Source organism: Mycteria americana, chromosome 3 (genome assembly GCF_035582795.1).
Source record: "Mycteria americana isolate JAX WOST 10 ecotype Jacksonville Zoo and Gardens chromosome 3, USCA_MyAme_1.0, whole genome shotgun sequence".
Classification (NCBI taxonomy): domain Eukaryota; kingdom Metazoa; phylum Chordata; class Aves; order Ciconiiformes; family Ciconiidae; genus Mycteria; species Mycteria americana.
This window is the reverse complement of record NC_134367.1, coordinates 100961270-100985068: the sequence shown is the minus strand read 5'-3', so window position 1 is coordinate 100985068 and position 23799 is coordinate 100961270. Positions and strand designations below refer to the sequence as shown.

Genomic DNA, 23799 nt, shown 5'->3' with positions numbered 1-23799 from the left:
TTTTTTTCCAGAAAAAGAGCAGTTTAACCTAGTATGCCACAGAGAAAAAGGGAAGAAGTTGAGAGTGAAATACTATTTTCTAAAACACATTAGTGAAAACAGAAAGGGAAAACAGGAAAGTGGGAAAGAGATAGGGCCATTTTAAAAGTCAGAGAGAAAAAAAAAGGAGTGAGAGAAAGGGAAAATGAAAGGAGAGAGCATGATGAAAGAGCTGATGGGCAGGTAAAATGAAGTAGCAATAAAGAGAACATTATGAAGAAGGGTCAAAAAGGTAGTAACAAAGAGAAAGAGATGGAAAAATAATCATAGGCAGAAGTGAAAGAGAAAATAGAAGGATATAAAATCAAATAAAAACAGGAGATGGAAGATCTGAAGACAGGAAATAGGAAAATGTGAGAAAGAAACAAGAGATGGTGCTATTTAATTAACACATGTTGCCACCTTAGATCAGAGGGAAGTAAACACAGGGCAGTCATACCCGTTAGGGCTACAGGATGGGAATAGAGGGGCAATGTCTTTTTTTCCCCATTTTTTAAACATTGCAAGGCTTTTTAGCTAAGGATGAGCATAATGAGGGCCAAGAGAAAATGTTTAAAACATGTAATGTGTGTCTGAAAGTGAAATGCAGATACTAGCGGCTGCCCCTTCTGAGGAGGTCCCCATCAAGCGCAGCCGGCACAGTGTGGGCACTGGCATCCCTAAATCATTCTGCCATTCTAACCTTCGCTTCCAGCGCTTGTAGGGTTTACCCTTATTATGGTATATTTTACAGAACAAATGGCCAGCTGGGGTTGTCAAGCCTTATGCTGCTTTATATGGCTGTAGAGGGTTATAAACAATCCTAATACTTGATATTCTGGCTTTGTGGGGAGGACCCATCTCTGTAGTGACAAGGTGCGTCAATCTGAACCAGACAGCAAGCGATCAGATGGAGGCAGCCACCATAAAACAGACTCTTTTCCCTCTATTTTTAAGCTCGTATTTTCATGTAAGAAGTCTAGCATTGGTGTGGTCACTGCTTCGAAGTATTTTCTGTAGGCAGTTTAATGAGTAACATTTTAAAACGCAAATTGCAAGCTCTTCCGCGAATGTGAGCTAGTGAGCAAATTTCGTGCTGAAGTGTGTTACAGTTAGACTCTTGCCCTGGAGCGATGAGGACAGACGGTGGGGCCCGCTGGTGGCAGGTTTTCCTGGCGTAGGTGGAGCAGAGTCCTTCACAGAGCCACGGGGGTCACACCTGCAGCCTGAGGAAGGGCCAAATCATGGACCCATTCTGCCGAGCGTTAGTTACCTTTGACTTCCAAGAGGCAGTGGCCAGGAGAAGGGTAGTTTTTATAGGTCTAAGTTAAAAGATCAGCTTTTATCAGAGTTTGAAAGCCTTTGCCAATTCTCTCCTTTTTTTTTCCTTTGAGAAGGCTCAGAAAACTTGGGCTCATGGGACACTGGTTCCAGGCTATGGCAGCCAGTGGAAGCATCAACACCAGCACCACAAAGCTCAGGCCTTGTAACGGTAGGTGAAGTTTCCTGATCAGTAGAGGGGAAATCCATAGGAGACTGAAACCTTTTCTTCCTTGGGCCAAGAGGAAGTCTCCATCCACAGCATCTGGAATATTTCTAACGTGCAACCCAAACATAATAAAGGTGTGAAGGCTAAAAATGGGAAACACCTACCACAGCTCCAACAGCCAAAGCAAACAGAAAAGAGCGCGGTAGTTATGGCTTCAAATAGCTTGTTCCTCAGTCCTTTTCATATTCCACTGGCATCCTCACAGACACTGGCCCATGTACATAGCAAACCCCAAATGGGTTTTAAAACTAACCTAGAAAAGAAAAACAAAAGCCTTATGAATCAGAGGCAGCTGCCTGGCCCTAGGTTCTGTACTACCTTAACACATTTTGCTTTCCTTGTTGCTTTTTTCTATGTTTGTTTGATTTGGGAGGGGGAGTTGGTTTTTGTTTCATCCTTTCCTATTCTCTTGTCTGCCTTTTCCAAACTACCAAACAAAAAGTTGGATCATCGGTTTTGTTTTACGCTATTTTATAGACCACTGAGAGAAGCTATAAAAATTAAATTAATTTTTTGGCTTCTCATTTTAATGCTAAAAGAGAAAACAACCAGAATTAATGTGGGCAATGATGTGATTTTTCCAGCAGCACCATAATTGTCAGGGAGAGTACTAGACTGCTGCTTAATTAAATATCTCGAATTTACTGTGATTCATTATTTTCTGAGACAATCTTGACAACAAATGGATTCTGTTTGTACTATTCTCTCAACAATTTCTAGCAATAACCTCTTTACTACATTTCCATCTAGAAAAACGAAACAAGAAGTTGAAGTTAAGGCTATTACCTTGATCTAGAACAGTAGAAGGATGCTTGCAGATTTGTCTACTCACTTGAATAAAAAACTGAAGTGACATCTACTTGGCAACCATGTACAAACCATGTAAAATCTATCCATGTGCTGGCTGTCGCCAAGAATTGAATGCGTTCAGAAGAAAAAAGTAGTTTCTCACAGAAAGGCTGACAGCGCAGCATCAATCCACTGTCTTCTGTCCCTACCTGTTCATATCTGTTGTGGGTGTCAGTCTCTTTTCCCAAGTAACAAGTGATAGGACAAGAGGAGATGGCCTCAAGTTGCGCTGGGGACGGGGGGGTTAGATTGGATATTGGGAATAATTTCTTCACCGAAAGGGTTGTCAAGCATTGCAAGAGGCTGCCCAGGGAAGTGGCGGAGTCACCATCCCTGGAGGTATTTAAAAGGTGTGTAGATGTGGTGCTTAGGGACGTGCTTTAGTGGTGGCCTTGGCGGTGCTAGGTTAACAATTAGACTTGACGATCTTAAAGGTCTTTTCCAACCTAAACGATTCTATGGTTCTATCTGCAGACATGTGCATGGACGTATCTTGCTGCTCACACGTATTATCAGCACCCCTGGCTACAGTGCTGCCAGTCTGTCTAAAAATGATTTCTCAAATAGAATTCAGGTACTGGGTACCTCATTTTTTGCATTCCTCATTTAACTCCAAGTTTAAAGATTACTGAGCACACAAGCCTCTGAAAAGAAGTCAGCATGTTTACCTCATTAAATTTATTTCACTAACGAAAAAGGCACCCAGATCGCATTTGGGCGCAGGTCTGGAAGTAGGAAGTTTTCTTCAACTTGATTTCACTTGGCTAAACTAAAAGTAATGATGCAGATTCCCCTAACTTTGAACTCTGTATGGAGCTGTAAAAATCACGCTTTGCTTTAAAAGGTCCTTGCTCTCAGCCACAAAGGTTTTTTTTGGTGCGCACTGGCATCTCAAACCAGCAAGTACTAAGGTCTGTGGGGCTGATCCAGAAAAACATTCATGTAAATGTTTGGTTTCAGGTCCTGGTGAGGGCCAGTTCCTGAAAACATAAAGCTAATCACACATTCGACTACTTTATTGGATCGAGACCAGGGCACGAGGTCTCGGAGCTGGATGTGTCCGTGCTGTGCTGACAAACATCCGCACCTGGCAATGAGGCCGGCTTCGCTTACAGGCTCCGTGCTCTGCTCGGCTATTTTAGGACAGGTTAGGGACCAGGACTGGGGGGGGGTTTATTATGTGAAAAAAGGTCAGAAGTTTGCCTGCTTGCTCAAACCAGCAAAATCTGTTTTTAATCCATGAAAACACACCAAAACACCCTTCTTGGAGAAAAAGGTATGTTGTATTTTTCCTGACCGCCGTTTTCCCCGGTGGCAAGTTTCTCATTCAAAATTATATCCACAGCTTTGTTTATGGGACTTTACAGAAGGATTTGCATGGGTTAGCGAGGGGAGGGAATACTCCCATACGCAGAAACACAGAACCCATTAAAGCACGTGAGGCTCTGGTGGTTCCCCTCCCCAGCTGCTGCGAAGTTCATTTGCAGGCTCCAGCCTGGAAAAGGGGCTGTGGCCCATCTGCACCCCGTATGTGGGAACTCATTTCCAACACAGCCGCAGGAGCCTGGGTCCAGCAGACCCTCCCCTAACCTCCTCTCAGATCCCCCTCCATGCTGACCTAATTGGAGCCAGAGCAGATGCCACCGAGCGCGGCAGTGCCGCAGGGCGGGGGGTCCGGGCCTCGGCTGCGCTGCTGGTCCTCTGAGCTCCCCTGCCATTCCCTCCCTCCCCGGCGTAACCGTGGGGTTGAACGGCATCGCAAACCTTGTGTGGGCCCCTCCGCGTGGGGCGAGCCTCGCCCTTAGAGCAAACCAAGCCTCGCGCTGGGTGCTGGGGCAGGAGCGGGAGATCAAAGAGGGCGGCGCCGCGTCGCTGCGCCGCGCCTGCTGGGCCCGAGCCTTTTCCCGCTCCGGCCGCAAAGCTCGCGCTCGCTGCGCCGTGGCGTGGGCGCCGGGGGGATGTCGCGAGTAAGCGTCTCGGGAGGAAAAATCAAAGGGCAATATGGAAAGCGAGGCAGGGAGAGGAGATGGCATTGCTTAAATTAGACCTCGCTCCTGTATTGTCTTTTGCGCAGGAGGAAAGAGTTAGCTTCTTTTTATACTTTGGGCCTGCCTGGAAGATGTTGGGAAGGGCTGTCTTAGAGTGGTGAGGGCAAAGGCATCTTCTATTTTAAACCTTTGTTAAAGGGAAAAGGACAAGCGTAGGAGGGTAGGAAAAAGGAGAGGTGAACACGAGCAAACTTAACTGCAAGCAAAAGCATTTGTGAAGGGGTTCGTCCTGAGAAGACAAGCGCTAAGCTTTTGGGGGCTCTTTACTGTTACACAGATATGAGAACAAGCATTTAAAAAGGCAGTAATTCTGTGGCTTAAGTGAACAATTAAACTAATGAAGGACAACACTTCAAAACAAATGATTGTATAGGAAATACATGCAGGGCAAATGTCGGCAGGCAACCTAACTCGACCGTCAAAAGTTTTTAGACATTTTAGCAGTTTTATAAATACCCGCTTTCACGTGTATCTATCTGTGGCTCAGCTGGATATCTGGCCCCCAAGGCCATCTCTGCTCAAACGGCGAAGTCACATTTAAAGTAAGCAGTGACCTCTGGATCAAAAATAACAGTGTCACATGCTCAAGAAAAGGAGAAAGCGATGGTCACACTTCATGGATTTAAGCCATAGGTTTGTTTTGTTAACGTTAACTTCCTTAAGGTCTCTTTTCTTTTTTTTTTTTAAATTCAGATTTCTTTGTTCTTTTTCATATCAGTTAGTTTTTCTCTCAATAAAAAGTTCATTTTTGTCCAATAATTTTTTTTGGTCAAATTTATAGTGTGTAGAAGCACGTTAAATTTGGCAAAAGTGTTTTGCTTTCCTTACGTAAACACAGAGGTACTGAGGACCAGTTCAAGGGCATGGGAACTACTGCCACGGCCCCACGTTCCACATTTTACCCACAGCATTTTCCCGGGAGGGGTAAGCCCCTCTCCTAGTACTGTCTCAGCGTTTTGGTACTCTGAAGAGAGCTCCGCAGACATCCGCTTAAAACTCCCAAATCTCAGCATTTGGATGGGGTAACTGCTGGGGGCGTTGGCCGCCGTTTCCGGCAGCTGGAGAAAGGCTGGTGGCTTTGCAGAGAGGAGCAAGGCTCTCTGGCATGCCAGCGGTGCCTGCTGGGAACGCACCTCGCTCCTCCTCTCCTCTCTGCAGCTCGGCGGCTTCCTTACCACGCTCAGCTCCTTGGTCCTGCCTCGCCAGTTTTCCTCACCACCTTAAAGGAAAAATACCGAGTATTTTTTAAGGACTTGGACTTGATATGGTTACACGACTTGTATTTCTCAAGAATAGATGAAAAGGGCATGGTTTACCTCAGAGTCCGGGAGTTTTGCCTGTAAATAACCATCTGTAATACCCGTCCCCTTTGCTGTTACAAACCAAGGTCTAGTCCTCCTCTAGTCTTCAGAAGGAAAGCCCTTATTCACTCTGGTATTAGCCACTACCTTATTTATTTCTTTTCCATGGCTATTAGTATTGAATAAGACTTTGTTTCTTGAGGTTTAGAGAGAGGAAAGATGGTTTTAATATTGGCTCTAATTATGTATTTTGCCTCAAGCCACTGACACAAACATGTATTTGCTCAAGGGTCACCAGAGAAGTGGTTGAAAAGCACCTAAAGATTTTAATTGGAATTTGATTCACATTCATGTTCAAGAATTCAGATGATCCTTTTATCAGAACAAGTAAAGCCTTGAAATATTTAATTGAAAATATTGTAGGAGAAAGCTTTCTTGTGGTTATTTACAAAAAGTTTTGGTCAGGGCAAAAATTCCAGGGAAGCTGACTTCCGCTTGTAATTTTACCACTTCTATGTTAAATTTAGGAACTAAAAGCGAAAGAAACAACTTAAACCTTTTGGCTTTTAATTCGAAATGGTCCAAAACTAAGTAATTTGGCCTTCTATTCACTGTAGAAGAAAGTGCTGCAGAGGTCTAGCATTAACCTCAACCAGCTAACTTGTGTGACAGCTACAAATTTGTGTTTCTAGGATTCCACCTCAAGTAAATACTTGTTAAGCATATGCATTTTTTGTAGTGATGATGGAATCAAAATGACTGCTTTGCTTCTGCCGTGTGTATCTTGGAGCTGGATTTTTCTGTGAAGTCTGTGGAAGCTTGTTACCACGTTAAATGCCCAGCTTTCATTAAATCCAAACCTGAAGGGTAAGTAAATGAATCCTGGATTTTGCATTTGAAGGTATGTGCGCTTTCCATGGATTTATGCCAACTAGATTCTAGATTTAAAGAGACATTGTGATAACCTTAACCGCACTGCGGCTAGACTAAACCTCAAAGATCTTGTTCCTAGGGGCACTGCTCTTTGAAGTGGCACCACTGACAGTTTTAGCTACTTTAGGTATTTATGAGGTACAAAATGATAAAGTAAATAGGCATAAAATGTGATTTTAACAGCATATAAGCATCACCAAACTGGATTATACTCTTGCGTTCCAAGCATTTCTTTGCTCAATTTGAGTTTTGTTTTCTCTCAGCTCTTTTCTTTTTTCCTTTCCTCTTTTTCATTTTGTCTCTTAACCTGCCCTGAAGAAACATAGAAGTAGTGTTTGCCAACTACAATAGAAAATCTCTAAAAGCTCAGATGTATGTATTTACTATGGATTGAACCTGCAGCTCTTAACTAATACTGTGTGTTTAGCCTGTTTACTCAACAAAGTAGTTGGAGGAATATCCGTGCATTTTCTACATTGCTTCCAGTGTGCTGCTTTGTTTGTTGGCGATTTATTAATGATACTTGTGATTTATTACTGTCACTTTATTAGATTATGTGCAAATCGGTGACAAAGCACTATAAGGATCATGCCTTGTTAGTCATAAAAGCATTCAAGAAGCCATGAAAATCAGTTAAGCTTGAACCTATTGAACGAAAGAGCATAGTGCTGCCTATTGATCAGTAGCCTTTAGATATGTAATGAATAGTAGTACTTTGGACACTGTCAGATAGTGTTTTCCTTTGGATCTGATAAATTACGCTCTTTTGTATTAGTGGTTCGAGATTTGACATAAAACACTCTTGTATTGGTATTTCTTTCAGCTCTAGTACTGTGGTGAACTGACATGGCCAAGGCAGATAAATGTTGTTAGAAAACCTGATATTTTCTCTTCCAACACAGTTTTAGCCATTGCGTTAACACTGATCTAAGTTTCATATATGGCAGAAGATTGAGGGCCAGCCTGCAACTAGTTTGCAGAATATATTTATAGCCTATTGTGCATGATATACGCAATCTCTCTCTCATATGTGAATAACATACAGGTTTGGGCTGTAGCTGTCTAATTTCTTTGTTAATGCAGATTATATTCTGGATTTCTTTCTGAACAGGCAAACAATATGTAAGATTAAGTCCTCACGCGTTGTTGGCTTGAAGAGTACTTTGTTTCTGTTTACAATATCAGGACTTGTTTTCTTCCTGCTTTGCAGTTTGTACAGCCATTGACACAAACACAGAGCTGGGTTGTAGGTAAAAAGTTACTAGTTTTAGTTGGATGAAGTTGAAGGCAGAACTTGTGGTATAGCAGGCCCCAAGTCTTACATCTGTGTCATTCTCTGAAGGATATCCCAGTCAATATTAATAGTCAAATGCTTCTGAGGAACACGTGTTCGCTAGGACATTCCTCTGGGTCGGAGAGTCCCTCTCTCCTCCCCTCTGCTCCTCTCCCGTGTAAGAAAAATTAAATATTCAGAAGAATGAGCCCAGGAGCCTCCCTTATTAACACGATTAGGGGCAATAAACTTCCAGCAGCTTCTTTTTCTGGATGTTAGTTTCCTAGCGCTCCCTTCAGTGTTTGCTCAGGTTATCTATGTTTGAATTAGTTCCTCTCGAACGAGCCTGATTTAGGCAATAGTAGCCATAACCTCTGGGGACTGGCTTGGCAGTACAAAAGAACACCGACATTAGTTTGAACATCAGCAGTGCTCTGGCATGTCAAATAAGTAAAAGGTTCCGTTTAACTCAAGTTTAAGATTTTTTGGCTGTGTTTGCAGTTACAGGCAAAATCCAGTCACACTTAGATCTAACACTGAGAGCAAGAGCAGTGTTTGGTAAAATCTTTGGCCCAGTGTTTTCTGCCTTTCAAGCACACAAGCGTTCAGTCCCCTACTCCTCCTAAGTACAACACTGTAATGAAGGCTGAAAGCTGAATTAAAAAAATATTAATATAAGTAGAAATGCCGTATTAAGCAGACAGTTTTCTCAGACAGGAAAGGCTTGGGGACAAGGCAAATGAAGCATTTACGAGCCTTTACTTGAAGCTACTATTTTTCAGGCTCTCTGGAACATCTGTTTTGAGACTGACTCTGGAGACCCCAGTTGTATCAGTTCTTTTCTTCCAGCAAAAAATCTCAGTGCGTTAACCAGTAGTGACAATTTCAGCGTGCAAATAAAAACTGTTTGCTAAGGTGGATGAACTGTGCCTTGTCTGTTGGTTTAGCTACCGATTTCAGGCCAGAAGGCCTGCAATTAATATTTTGACCTTTTCAGTTACTTCTGCATGAATTAATACAATTAATTCCCATTTTAAGGTGATTCAAAAGCTCTCTTGGCAACACTGTAACACAGTGACCACCTAAATAGTAAATGAAAACATAGCTGAAAGAGTCAAAGCTTAGCAACATCTGCAGTACATTAAGAAAGGTTTTGGAGCTCTAACACATGACCCAAGCGTCCAGCATCTTTGCAGAATGTGTTTTACTGCAGCGTGGTTTTGCTCTGGTCTTTCTCAGAGTTAGCTTAAAGGGCAAGTAGTCTCCAATGACCACATTAATTGACCCAACAGAATGGATATAGGAGGGAGAAGTGATTACCATCTCAAATCACTATTTTCTATGTAAATTTTTACATAAAATGAGTCTAGGTCAACGTCTAGCTCATTTAGAAAATGTTTCTTAGTTTACGACAGCAACTATAATTAAATTATAGAATTACAGAAGGCTGACTGAAAATAAAATTTCTAGCTACAAAACATTTTGACGTTAAAGCAAATAGTTTCTGGTGACTGTGTAACAATCCTGATAAAAAGCTTTCTCTGCCTGCTGTCATTATCAAAAAGCAAGCCAGATCAGAGTCCCTGCACTTTAAATTTCATTCCATCATTTGAATCTAGATAATTTCATTTTCTGATGGTTAATACCGAAATATCGTCAACAACCAGACGAGTCAAATAATGACAACCCCCCCAACACAGTTTTGATGAAAAATGAGAGATGCATAGTATAACTTCCCGTAGAAACCAGATAAACTGGGCTGAAAGGCAGTTTAATCAGAAAAGTCTTCCATTAGTTTGCTTGCAGTCTTCGAGGTCCTGCCTAATTTTATTTCTGCCTTTATCTGTACTCATATAGCCTTACCTACCCAGAAGAATCTCATCTCACTGACAATTTCAGAGAAACCATGTGTATGCAGTCCCTCTCATTTATATGTGGCATATTGTTCTATCTATTCACATCCCATTTAAAGACTCAGTTCATCCGTGCTGCCCACAGACAGTGAGGGGCAATAGCAAGGGGTGGATATTATTCTGTCCCTATTGAGTAAAATCCCACTCTGTGGCCTGTCCTGCAGGAAATAATACCAAACGAAACCAAAAAAAAAAAAAGAAAGAAAAAAAGAAAAGAAAAGAAAAGAAAGAAAGAAACAAAGGGTTTCCCTTCTCTTTTTCTCCATTAAATTGTGTCTTTCATATCCTCACTTGGCTTCCACACCCCAAGTTTAAAGGTATTTAGCTAGTGGCGTGCCTGTCATTACCTGCTCTGTGTGACTTAGGAGTTTTAGTAAAATTGAAACTCAAAAGGCTTCATAAATGTGGGACAGGGCTGCCACCGTTAGCAGTGTTACAAGACCTGGCACATTGCTGGTACTTGACTAATCATAAATAATAGCAATAATGACAAAAGAGATGGCCGATTTGAACACAGCTCTATGCCCTGTATAGCATGGACAGTATGAGCTTCTAATGTAGCAGTTTGTGTAGCTGTTAGGAGATGAGTAACAGTCCGGTAAATTTACTTTACTGTTTCTCTCAGTGAAAAAGGATACATACAGACGCGGAGCTTAAGGAGAAGATTTATTAGTCAGTGATCTGCAGCATAACCTGATGTGGCACAAAAGTAGTATTTTCTATTAATGCACTAACTTAATTATAGAGATAGCAAACAAATGTGTTTGGTGTGTACTGAATGACTATTATTAAAGTAAAATACAGCAAAAATTGGAATAGTACTACCTGAGAACCAGAAAGATGCACTTCACATTTTGTAGTACATATCTTTTCTTAGTTCTTGATTTGGGGACTGCTTAAAGCCCGGTCATTAGCACCTGAGGTGTCCTACCCTGGGGTTAGCCGAAGCAAGGCTCTCCTAAGCTGCTCTTTCTTCCTGTGCCTGTTACTCCGTGTGCCTGATGCATACTGCTTTTTATTCAGGGGTCTTCCTTGGGGACCAACTACGCAGAAGGGGTGAAGATGAATTCCGGGAAGGATTTTGGTAGGTTGTCAGTGCATGAACAGTTTTCTAAATAATAATAATAATAATAATAATAATAATAATAATAATAATAATAATAACAACAACAACAACAACAACAACAATGGCATTGTTATTGTTGGTTGATTGCAATAATATTGCAAAGTGAAAGTAGAATCTTGATCCTACCCTCCACCTCCCCAGGACTAGACTAAAAAGAAGACTTTTACCATTGTTGCAGTGAAAATCTCTCAGCACCAACTCAATTTGGTTAAGAAAAGAGGGTAAAAGCATGAATAGGGTTGATTTCCTTAAGCAGTTTAGCACACTGCTGATCACAGAAGTAAAAAAAAAAAAGCCAACCAATATTCAAGTAGGTAACAAACCCGCCTTTGTGAAATGGGATTTTCTTTGTATAGCACTAAGAAATAATTCCATCCATAAAACATTTACAAGAGATATGAGACTGTAAAGGATCTCCTGAATCTTTGAATCCAGACCTTCCTATTATGTGACTACATTAGTAAAAAATATGTTAGTAATGTAATTTGTATATATTCTGCATGAACTCATGAAGTTTCATCTTAAAATTAGCATTACTCTTGTTGTGCTCTGTTCCAGGATCCTGCTTTACTGAAGGTTGGATACACTCATATCATTAAATGTTTGTCACACTGAACATATTTATTGTATTTTGTATGGTTTTGAACACAGAAAAAACCCCAAACACAAGGTAACCATGACACAAAGTAACAATTATGTCCATTAGAAAAGACATTTGTATTGCTGACATTGGAGGGTGCAATCTTCAGATATCCGCGCCAGTATTTTGGGTAAAAACATTTTTATTGAAAAGTAAAACTGGGATTGAGCTTTGTTTGGTTGATTTTTTTTTTTTCCAAATAGAAAGTTCCAAAAAGGAGTCCAAGTGAGTACTATAAATTATTTTATAAGACAACTGTAGGTTGTATATTACAAAACAACTGAACGAAACTAACCAGAAAGCCCCGGGATTAAGCAGATGAAAAGCCCATTCCAGATGGAAAAGAGCTCAAGAGCCAGAGCTGCCCAGAGTCCAGAATGCTCTGTCAAAATTAGGTTATATTAATGTAGTCTTGAAAAGGAGGTTTGGAAAAGAGGCAGAGTTAAGACAGCAGTTTAACTGTGTTTGACAGGCTAAATGGAATACATTTCCTAGCTCCAAATGGCTGCACAGTGCTCCTGTAATGGGTGTTTTGCTCAAAGCATAATGAGAAGAGAAGAGGGAAAATTATTTCATTTGTCCAGACTATAATCAATCACTTCCAGGAAAAGAAGTCTTTCATGATTTTCCAGCAGCAATAAGAGTTGTTAAATATATTAGTTAGTTGTACAAATTGCCTTATGAAAGAAAAAAAGGAAGCTATTAGAGAAACAAGTAAGATGCACAAAATTAATTTGTAAATTTATAACTATTCTTAGCCATTCTGCTGTCTTTGTGCCTCGATACATGCCTTTTTTCTTTATTGTCTCTAAACTGCCAATAGCCGTAAAAGCATGAAAGCAATAGAAAGGATGGAGAAGTCTCAAAAGAAAAGGGATTTTGCATCTGGCAACATGTCCAGCCCAAAAGCCATAAAGACCTTTCCTGAAACTTTAGGATTGCAAAAGCTTACTGAGTTTTGCCAGATTACTTGCTTCTGATGGAAATTCCCTAATGGTACTTGTGGTTTCTGGACAGTGATATAAACGATTACACAAGGTGATGGTAGGCAGATGATTAAAAAGCACTCTGCACAGCTATAATATCCAAGAATTTCTGAGTGCCTAAATCTGTATTGTCTTATCTAGTCATGAGAATATTATCACTCCCAAATTTAAACAGCAGGAAAGCTGAATCACAAGAAGGTCAGTCTTGTTCCCATTAAAGTCAACACTATAATGCCTGGAGACTGCCTTTGGTATGTAGGATGCAAGACTGAACCCAGGATAGTAAGGATTTGATTTTGCATGCCTATGTGCACTTAAAAGAAAAGGGTAGAGAAATTACCCTTTATTTTTATATAAATAAAATGTGCTGCATGCTCTGAAAGCCACTTTACTCAGGGAGCACAAGAACAGAGTCAGTGCTTCTGAATTCAGTGCTTCCTTTCCTAGACTCTCCAGGGGCTTGGACAGAGGAAAAAAAAGATGAGCCTAAACTAATCTCCCCAAGTCAAAAAAAAAGACGGTCCATGAACCAAGTAGAGGGAGTCATTTGATATCCAGGAATTTCCTACAGGCAATATTGTGTCTAAACGCAAAACTCGGATATTTTGCAAAGACTCTCTGGAGGGCCCCCTGCACAGATTAATATCAGGTAAATTTGCTATTAAAGCAGCAATGGATGGATGGAGTCTCAGCTGTGGTCCTGACCATGCCTACACAGTGCTTTCCTGCTTTGCAGACGTGGGGAAAGTCATCTCTTGTCGTATCATTCTCCTTTCAATGCCACCTGAATCAGTCTGTTATCTTGGAAAAGACTGGGTTCTTTAAAATAATGAGTCTGTTCAGAAGCAGATAGCTCTAAAGTGTAGGTTTAGGTATTATGTAGCTGCGTGTCAGTTTTATGGACAGAATCCTTCAGTTTTAACTGGGCTTTTTAATTTCACCTAAAAAAGCCAACTGAATTCTTCCAACTGCATTTAATTCCCATCTCTGTGTGCAGCTTCACTTTATGTTTCTTATAACAAAAAGGCTTTCAAAGTTGATAAATGGCTGCAAAGATTTTGCTTTTACTTTGTTGCTTTTTTGTTTATTTAACCAAGAGCAGTTCTTTTAGTCCTGACCTCAGCCTTGTCAAATAGACTGTGTTTGTCAAACTGCTCATGCTCCCATTAACTCCTAGCTGTTTCAATTGCCACATTTGATGAATAGCTCAAATACTGCTAGCATCATTAAAAGCAGGGATACTGAGGGAAGTATTATGTTATACTGAGTCCAAATACACACCATAAATAGGAAAATTCCAAGCAAAGAAAATCTTTTATTGCATAAGGAAATTGCAAGTGGTTTAAAACTAATCTCTTTTAATGCCATCTTTCATATGGGCAGGAGACAAGAAAAAGCCCCTCAGGTTTCGTGGTTGGTATTATCTCTTTTTGGTTAAAGAACATTGGTAGCTGTATAACCTTATTTATGCAGAGTTCACGCGACTGTTTGGGTCTGCTTGGGGGAACGGGCCCGCTTAGTGCGAATAAAAGCGACAGAACCAGTCCCACGGTGCTCTGTAGGTCCAGAGGGTCTGTCCCTTCCCAAAACGGGGGGGGCTGTAAGTCAGGGCTTCCTCTAAACGAAGCCATGCAGCACAATGACCACCCGTTATTTCCCCCTCCTCGACCGACGGAGGCACCGCGGCTCCGGGGTGCGCGGCGCTGCGCGTCCTGGCCCCCCTCCAGCGACGCCCTTGGCTCTGCCCGCCTGAGCAGCAGCCACAGCTGAGCTTTCTCTAATGACCTGCCGGTAAAAGCTGCGCGAGTTCGGGCTTGCCAGGGTCTGGCAGAACTCGGTTCTCCGGTTACGCTCGAGCTAGCGTTTCAGTTTATATTGTCTGGAGCTCTTGTCTGCCCTTTGTCGTACTTACAGCACAGTAAGTGCTAGCAAGAAGCAGAGTTCAGGATTAGTGCTGGGAAGTTGGGTAATGGCTTCAGCTGAAAGAATAAATATTTTTGTTATTGTTGGTGTTGTGGTGTTGTGGTGCTTTTTTTTAACTGTTGAAGTCTACCTAAAGGCTAAAGAACTTCTGCTCGGATAATTTTGTATATTCTTGAGGCAGATAAAATTATTCAGGTGGATATTTATACAGATACATTTAAATATGCAAAGTTATACACTTCTAGACTGGTGGCATTGCTATGCTAATTAGGCTCAAGACAGAGTTACTGCGGGGGTTTTATGATTTTGTTTAAAAAAATTGTAATTCTAACTATGTGTGCATATACGTATAGGTTGGTTCTAATATTTCTGAGTGTAACTCATGTGGAATTTTCATCATGAATAAGTACACTGCTGCAGTATATTTTTCCTGGATGGTGATACAAGCCATTGCAATGAGGACAGCAGGCAAACCATTAAAGCAATTCTGAAATGGCATCAGAAGTAGGTCTTCAAAGTTTGTATTTTCCCAAGCTATACCACATCACGTTTTTTTCCTTAGTAGAAGATAGAAAGGATTTATTGATCTCAGTCTTTTATGAAACACAGAGAAAGCAAGGAAACTTCCAGTCGTGTCAGAAACTGTATCAGCCAGAATTTGCCTTCGGTGAGTGTAACTCTGCCTGAGCGCAAGCAGTGGCAGAAATTGTCTCTCTGCTATCGCAGCTATCTCAAACTTTTGTCAGAAGGACAGCGCAGGATATCAGTTCCTGAGCTTGAGGCATCGTTACCTTAAATTAATGCTTTGCATCACAGCCAAAGCGTAAATTCACAGATCTAGCGAGAAGCATTAATAGTTAATAGATTCACTTAAGTCCTTTGCCCCTTTCTGAGGTGCCATAAGCAGCAGAGCGCAGAGCTGGGCTGTGGGCTTCCAGCAAGTTACCGCTGGCAGGGGGGGCGGGAGGGTGGGCAGCCGGCTCCGCAGAAGCCACGCTCCTGACGGCTGGCTGCGCTGGGGGTCTTCGGACCACCCCTCTCACCCCACGCACCGTGATAGCGTTTGTTCTTTGCTCCCAGGTGGAAAGGTGCTTCTCTCTGTCTGGACTAGATTACCCAGGTTTGTATGTATTTCGATTGCAGTGATCTGGACGTCAACTATACAAACTTACTTAACACTTTTCATTCAGATAAACCATAAAATGGTATTACTGTGTATAATCATGAATGTGTATTTCTGTCCTGGGGTGCCTTAGGTAACTGATGTTTGTTGCCTAGGACCCTAAATATATCTTTGGTTTCCTAAATAGTTATGGAGGGTTTTTTAATCAATGCAGTTCATCACAGTTCTTTCGTTATTCACTGAGCGATAACACTGTTAATGAGCAAAATACGTTCGTTAGAACAAATGCTTGTACCAGAATTAAATATTAATCAAAACAAAGTGGGAAAGCTGAAATCATTCCCTGTTGAGGCTTCCTGCATTTTTAATCACGATTCATTGGTGTCACTGGATTTCTGTTACTGTCAGGGGCACTGAAACCTACAGAATTCATTGACCACATACAGAATGTGATTGACCACATTCGAACTGGGTCTATAGCAACAGGCTCCGGACTTAAGATTGTTTTCTATGGGACAGGATTATAACCATCAGGGTAGCTGCATCTCAGAATTAAATATAAGTATGTACTATACGCAGGTGGGTACCGAGCCCCCAACCCACACATGCTCTCCCACTAAAATCCGTGAGACCAGCATTTTTGAGAAAATGGACTCGGAGGTCTGCAGGCTCAGCTGGTCTCTAATGAAACGTGATCTTGACCTGGAAGAGTGGGACTGGGGATGTCAGTAACTACACACTTGTTAAATCAGTGAAATGGAGAATTTGGCTCATAGTTCACTGAAAAGGCATCAGCAAGGTTAAAGCAAAACATAAGAAAAAGCTTGTTTGCTATGCCCTCTTGTTCAACATATAAATGATACTGTCAGGAGTTTGGAAGTGAGCGCTGCAGTCTTTTCCTGGAAAGCATCATTGGCAGAAAAATAATTTTCAGCAGAACCTAAGAACTGAGGGGAAAAAAAATGGTATGAATCAGTTAATAAGTTGACCCACAGGCAGCCAAACTAAAGAGGCCTCATTTCCTATGGATTTCTGTCTCTTCAGCCTCATCGTCTGCTTTCCAGCTCTCCGCCACCACCAGCCCTCCCTGTCCTTCGTGCCTCCAGCGCCAGGCAGGAAGAACCCTATGCGTGGCCAGGGCAGCGCTGCCGCGTACGCGGTCGTGGGCTGTCCCCGTTTTGCACAGGACTTGTAAGAACTTGACACTCGAGACCTCTGCCCTTCTGTAAAATGGAGTTAAAACTGGGGGGAAAGAGCAAACAAATGACAGGCAAACATTCGTACAACACAATTATGTTGTAACCTCATTTCCCTAAGGCACTGTATATTTTTGAGTAGTGGGTATTTTTAGAGATTGGATATTTTGCTTATTTTTAAAAGCAAGTCAAAAGATGCATAGAAACAGTCACAGAGAGGTGGCACCGTGCTTTCTCTGAGTAAATAGCCACAAAGCCATTCCAGATTGCCATATTCCACAAAATACATATCCTAACCCTACTGCCTATACCTCTTGGATGGGGTGCAATGTCTGCACCCCAGACATTGAGGACCTGCAGTGCAGAAGCCCTGTAGCAAACAAGCCTGCCTGCCTTGTATGGTTAGCCTCCAGGATTGCCACATTTATGCCATCTAGACGTGTTAACATTTGAAAAAGAATTCGAAATTGAAGGAATGAATCCTACTTGACAAAACAAAAGACGACACCAGTTTCTCCCTGGGAATGACCCTCTTGGTGTCAGTAGAATTGCAACATGCTAATTTATTCCAGCATTTCTGAGCTGGGGGGGTTCTCTTTAATAATATATGTCAGAGTTCCTCTATAATGACCTATTAAAATTCTAGGACTAACTCAATGCAGCTATGATATCCTCAGTATCCTGCAGCGTAGTTGGCAGAGCAAGTACACACTTTTCATTTTCTTTACTCTGTTTTTCTTGCTTGCTTGTCACTTCAGTTTGCCCATGAGTGTTTGCCTTGCGCTGTTCCCACCCAGAAAGAATGCTAGGGCTGGGTGGTAAATAAGGGACAAAGATAGTATCAACATAGATAACAATGAGTTTTTGTGTGTGTGGCTTTTAAGAAAGAAATTTTTGAAGAAATTTTGTGTCCTTTGAAATTTTCTAGCTTTTATTAAACAAAATAAAAATTATATGTTTGCATTTTTATTCAAGTCAATTAAACTAGAAGTAGGGGGTTTCTTTTGCTCAGTTTTGAAATTCTTAAAGGAGTGACTGAAAAAAATGATCTTCCCTGACATTAAAATATTAAATCATCATCAGAACTTGCCTCTGGGCTCACAGGCAATAATGTGTGTATCTGCTGTTCTCTATTTTACTTTTGTCTCACATGCATAATGTAAGAGCCCTCCTTTTTTCAAAGAATGTGCATCTGTAGTACTGTATAGTTTGGACAAATTTAGGTAATAAGTTACATGTGCAACTAGTCCTTGCTGGTTAGAGAGTTCTTGGTATTTCTCCTTTCATTTTTCCCTTTCCAACATATACACCCTATAAAGCTTGAAAGCTTTGGAAAGGACTAGATGTAACTTAATCACTTATTGATAATTTAGAAATATTAACTTGGACCTAAATGTTGTTCTTCCCTTTCTCTTTGTCATTTCTGGACTAAGAAAAGTATTTCTGGCAGTGGCAAAAATATTGGTATTGTCCTAGAGTGCCCAGAAACCATAGGAAAGAGTAGCCAGTGCAAATGGTAGATGAAATTTTTATTCATATTGTGTGAACTCCAACTCTCACCAAAGGGAGTGAGGCTGGGATTCCCTCATGCTATATCTCTGTGCTATAAACTATGCTGTTGTCTGATTGCTACGAAAGTTCTGATTTTATTATCTAACACCACTTTCTCCTTGTCTTCTTGCTCATTGTCCCTCTAGTCGTGTGAATTTTCAGCCCACCCAGCTTGACTGAGCATTTCTGTCTGGGAGCATCTTGCGAGCAGCTTTCTTCTGAGGTACCTGGTACTTGCTGCTTTTGCTTGAGCATCCTAGAAATTCAGGGGTCTTCTTGACTTCAAAGGTATGAGAGCTACTGCACTCAAATAAACTGTAGTTTTAGAGATGAATAATCAGCTGCTTACAAGAATATTTCAGTGGACTTCCCTGCGATTCTGTGTTGCTGTTGTTTTGTTTTACTATTTCTAAATACTCTGTTATGGATCAGCTCCTACAAACTATTTATAGGCGTCCTCCAGACTAGACCTTTGTCCAGCTTTAAAGATAGTTTTCATGGGTTTCATTAGGTCATCAGATCACTGCTTATTGCGAGTCTAAGTCACTGAGACTTAAGGGCTGCAGAGAACCTAGCGAACTCACAAAAGCTGAGGGTATCCAAGTTGTTATGGTCTGGCCCATAACTGTCCTAAGAAATTTTACTTCACTGAAAGGGTTATCAAGCATTGGAAGAGGCTGCCCAGGGAAGTGGTTGAGTCGCCATCCCTGGAGGTATTTAAAAGACGTTTGGATGAGGTGCTTAGGGACATGGTATAGTGGTGGTCTTGGTAGTGTTAGGTTTACGGTTGGACTCGATGATCTTAAAGGTCTTTTCCAACCTATACGATTCTGTGATTCTGTGAAGAAGGAGTTAAATATTACATGGAGCTGGGAATCCCCATGTCCGAGTTCTGCACCCAAGATATTAGATTCCAAATCATCACAAATGCTTGTTTTTCCCAAAACACAAACACCCTTCTGACCTCTCTAATTTTCTGATATAAGCTAAGAATCTTTTCATGATAATCAGAGTCAAGTATCAGTTCCAGAAAGCCATCACTATGCATTATAGGCACTTACGCACATTAGAAAACAAAACAAAACAAGCAATCTACCACTTTCCAGGATTAATGCTATGAAACATTTTATGGGTGATCCATAAGTGGACAGAATGTTGCACTAATGTGTGACTGCATGGCAATTAAGCTTAATTAGGGAAGGTTTTGAAAAAGACAGATGAAAGTAAATTATGGGAATGAAAAGCAACTGCGCTTTTGGGGACCACGCTCTGCTACACTAGTTCAGCGAAGTGTTGCTAAAAATGTCCCCCATCTGTCACATTCTGACAAACATCCAACAGTTTGCCAAACCAAGCATTTTTCTCTAGAAGGAGGAATCTCTTAGGAGCACATTCTTCACCCGGTCTCTGCTGAACTCACTGGTTTCTTCAGGAGATGGCTGCGCTTCCATAGTATGAGCATTAGATGACCCTTAATACACGGCCATCCGGTTTAGTTTAGCATTGCCTCTTTTCTACGTGGAGTAGCAGAGGTAATGATGAATGTGGGTTTTCATTTTCATGTGTGCGCTGGGGGAATTTTTTCACAATTTCATATTTTTAATGCTTTCTCAGATTTACAACTGAGCATCCCATATGGAACATCTGATTTTGGTTCCAGTGATTTTCCCTTGTGAGAAGACCCCAGTAAGGAGACCTGGAGCAGTTCCCAGGCTTCCACGCTGCATGGTTCGAGGGCATCCCATCAAACAGGCTCTTTCAGAGCAGAGGACTTCAGGGTTTCTGTGCTTGGAGGCAGACTGTTTCAGAGCTAGGTGCCTATTCCCTCTCCTAGAGAATTTTAAAGGACACAAAATTTAACATACTGAAATACTCAACGAAACAGAATTGCTTTTTTCTCTGCTCTGGACTAGATGGTTGTTACTGCAGGCACCATTATAGTATGCTATGTTATATTGGATTTTATTAAATTATGGAAAATAATTAAGTAGAAAAGCAGGAAAAAAAGGGTACAGAGTCAGCAGGCAGATCTTTTTTTAGCTTGGATAGTGTCTGGTATTGCTTTCCACCAGGACACTGGGATGCTTTTTTTCCCTAATGAACTTTTTATGTCAGAGATGAAATACAGATTCTGTGGACAATTTATTAAGAAAAACACCAGTTTCATGCGAGCAGTTTTCAGACCAACAGGGAATTTATATGTGGAAATCATATATGGGTATAGGGAAACACCTCATAAAAAGAATGGCTACATGGTCAGCAGCTGTAACTTATGTGCATTCTTTTTTAATAAAAAAATGTGTGTTCAGACCACTCTTTTCTTTTTTATTGCGGCTCAGCAAGGTAGGCTCAACTGTGGTTGTTTAACCTTCTGACTTTCTTTGGTTTGTTTTTGAAAAAAGAAAGCTAAAACCAGTACTTTGTGTTTTCAGTTATGAAGCTTATTCATATGTGAAAGGTGCAGTGAGGACACCTTTCTCCACTGAAGGAAGCTGACGTAAGTGTTGATAAAAATATCACGCATAAAAGAGCGTGTTAAAAATGAAAACAGAGAGACAATAAGATGCTAAGTATAAAAAAGAAGCTAGTTCAGGGATTTGATTGCTGAGTGTGAATGACTGTGCACGGGTAATCCAGATACACCTCCTTATGCCTAAACTCTGCGTGTTAGATACACAGACGCAAAATTTGCAAATGACGTGTGCGTCCATGAGTGACAATTTCCTACAGGTCAAATTTTGTGGAATCAATCCAATTAAAACTTACATTCCTAGACAGGATTCTCTAACCAAACCTCTAGATGGGAATGTCATATTTAGCACAAATTGCTATTTCTGAAGAGAGGTCCCCTTAGCCAGGGAACCTTACTCAGATCCCCTTCTTGCCTCCACATCTGTAACTGGAAAGTGAAGGCTCAGCTGAAAGGTTGCTGGTACGTGAGGTAATGAGAAACTCCAGGGTATGCCTGGCTCCGTGGTAACATAACACTTGCGAGGCGAGCTGGCACAATCTCCTTGGCAGAGTTGTTACAAGCCCTCCATAGACTCATTCTTTCATGGAGATGATTAGATGTTGGGGGAAGCCTGATGTAGTTATGCAGCAGTAGGCGGACAAGCCATTTCCCCACTTAAAGCCTAAAACCAGCGTTTATTACTTCCTGTTAGGTCACAGAAACATCACTCATCTGTCATTTTGACGATAGCCACTCTCTTTTCATCTTCTTCTTCGCCACTCTTCATTTCATCTTCCTGAGACGCTCTGCCCTACACCTCTTTTACACATGCTGTAAATGCTCCCCTCCAGCAGGTTTCCCAAGACCTGCAGTATTCCTGCTGGCACCTCCTGCAGCAGCCAGACCTCTGCGAGTCCCTGGGGCCGACTGCGAAGGGAATTCTCCAAGTCGAATAAATTAGTCAGCACGAAGGCTGGCATTCAGCTTTTGTTCAGTTAATGTCAGGGAGAATTCACCTGGATTGGTACTGGCTACTTAACAGGAACCTACAGGGCATCAGGATTTGGCCTTCTATGATTTGGATACTTTCTAAATTGTATTTTATGCCAGAGTGCTGCAATGTTATGTGTTGGAAGAGCCAGGGAAAAGCAAATTTTTACAGCTCTCAGAGACCTGCGACAGCAGCTGGAGCTATTCTCTCAACTCTCTCCCCACGCCGCAAGCCTTCACGAGGCTTTAAAGCCAGAGAAATCAAGGCACGTGAAAGGGACCTGCCAAAAAAATACACTAATGGAGCAAACAAGTCCATTATTCCCAGTTTTCTAGGAGACACATTTCAGTCTGTACGTACTAGATTTCTGCAAGAGATGTTTAATATTTACAGGTGAAGGAACTCAGGCTTGCTGGTTTTCTTGGATTCCTTTCTAACCTGCCCTCGTTTCTTTTTTCCCCACCTCCTTCCCTCTTTTGTGGCTTTCCGGCGTAAGTGCCCACAGCAACCCCCTGTTCGGCATCCAGGAGTAATCCTTCACCACAGGAATAAGGCGGACTTCGGCGACAGCCGCCGAGATGCCGAGATCACACGTTCCCAGCGCCCTGCCCTGCCAGCGGCAGGAGGAAACTCCAGTTTATGTTAATAAGGTGTGGAGGGTGGCCAAAATATTTTGTGAGTTTTCCGGCTCGGAAGGGTAATGAAGCTACCTCTGTCTCAGTACGCTGGCACGGGAGCAAGCTAAACAACTGGGAAACGTGTTTCAAAGGAAAAATACAGAGCGCAAACTCCCCGGGTTTCGCACTTCCACTGGGGTCTGAGCTTTGCCTCTTTCCACCTTTTTTGCAGGCTGGCTGCTCCCCTTCGCACAAAAAGAGGGACGGATGGGGGAGGGCGAGCGGGCTGTTTCTACGGATTAGCTTCAGGCAGCTCTCACCAGACCGAAAGTTACACTCAAAAGCATTTCTTAGTTTATACCACAATAATGAATTGTTTGGTATGTAAAGTAAACCCAGAAAGTTATTCCCGTAAATTTGGTTTAAAATCTACCTATTTATTAGCTCTGGGCAAAAGAAACCTCCACACTGCTGCGAGCACGGTCAGATTCTTTGGGCTCGCTTCAAAAAGCTCACTCTTTTTGTCATTCCTCTCTGACCTCCTCCCTGCTAGTCCCGGGATGAAAAGCAAGCCAAAGATCTGCTGAGAAATGGGCCGAGCCACTGCTGACCTTTGCAAATCCAATTTCTTCAAAGCGAGAGCTAATCGACGTGTTCCCACGCTGTGTATTGCTGAAACGTACGACGCAATTCAAGGAATGAATTCACCATGGTGCAATCTCATTTTGAATCCAGTTTTCTTGCTATGTGTCAGAGGGTGAAGGAGGCAGAGTGTGGTACAAGTTATAAACAGCAGTTACACACAAGTTTCACAAACCACGTAAGTCTGTCTTTGAAAGATTTTGTACTTCGGAGGGGTTCTTTCCCTTAAAATTTAAAATGCATTAGCCTCCCCCCCTTCTACCTTCCTTCCCCTCAAAAACAGAGAGACATTTTGTAGTGATTTAAAAGAAAAATAAGCCAATGAGAGTTTGTACTGAATAATCTCTAAACAGAAAAGAAATAGCTCTCGGGGGGTATTATCTGACATGTAACCGAGGTGCTTGTCTGGGGAGATTTGCGTGCACAGGAGCGGTAGGTGAATGGGATGGTGATACAGGAAGAGCTTTAAAATTCCTATTTAAAATTCAGATGCTCTCTCTCACTTTGCATATCAGACTCGGTATGAGTCCTGTTCCTGTTTTACAGCAGTGGGAGCGGTCCCCTCTGTGCAAAGTTTTGCAATCTCTGCCAGGTACCACAGGTGTGCCTGCAGGATCTGCGCAGGAGAGGCGTATTGGCATTCCTAGCCGAAATCTTCTCATCTTGTT

The 23799-nt window shown here is 41.8% G+C and overlaps 1 long non-coding RNA gene across 1 annotated transcript; it reads left to right on the top strand.

Annotated features, from left to right (window-relative positions):
* Positions 1–6534: 6534 nt before the first annotated feature.
* On the top strand, positions 6535–11615 carry LOC142407795 (uncharacterized). Its single transcript, XR_012775054.1, has 3 exons — positions 6535–6632; positions 10908–10968; positions 11569–11615. It is a non-coding gene; the product is annotated as an uncharacterized LOC142407795 (long non-coding RNA).
* The last annotated feature ends 12184 nt before the right edge of the window (positions 11616–23799 follow it).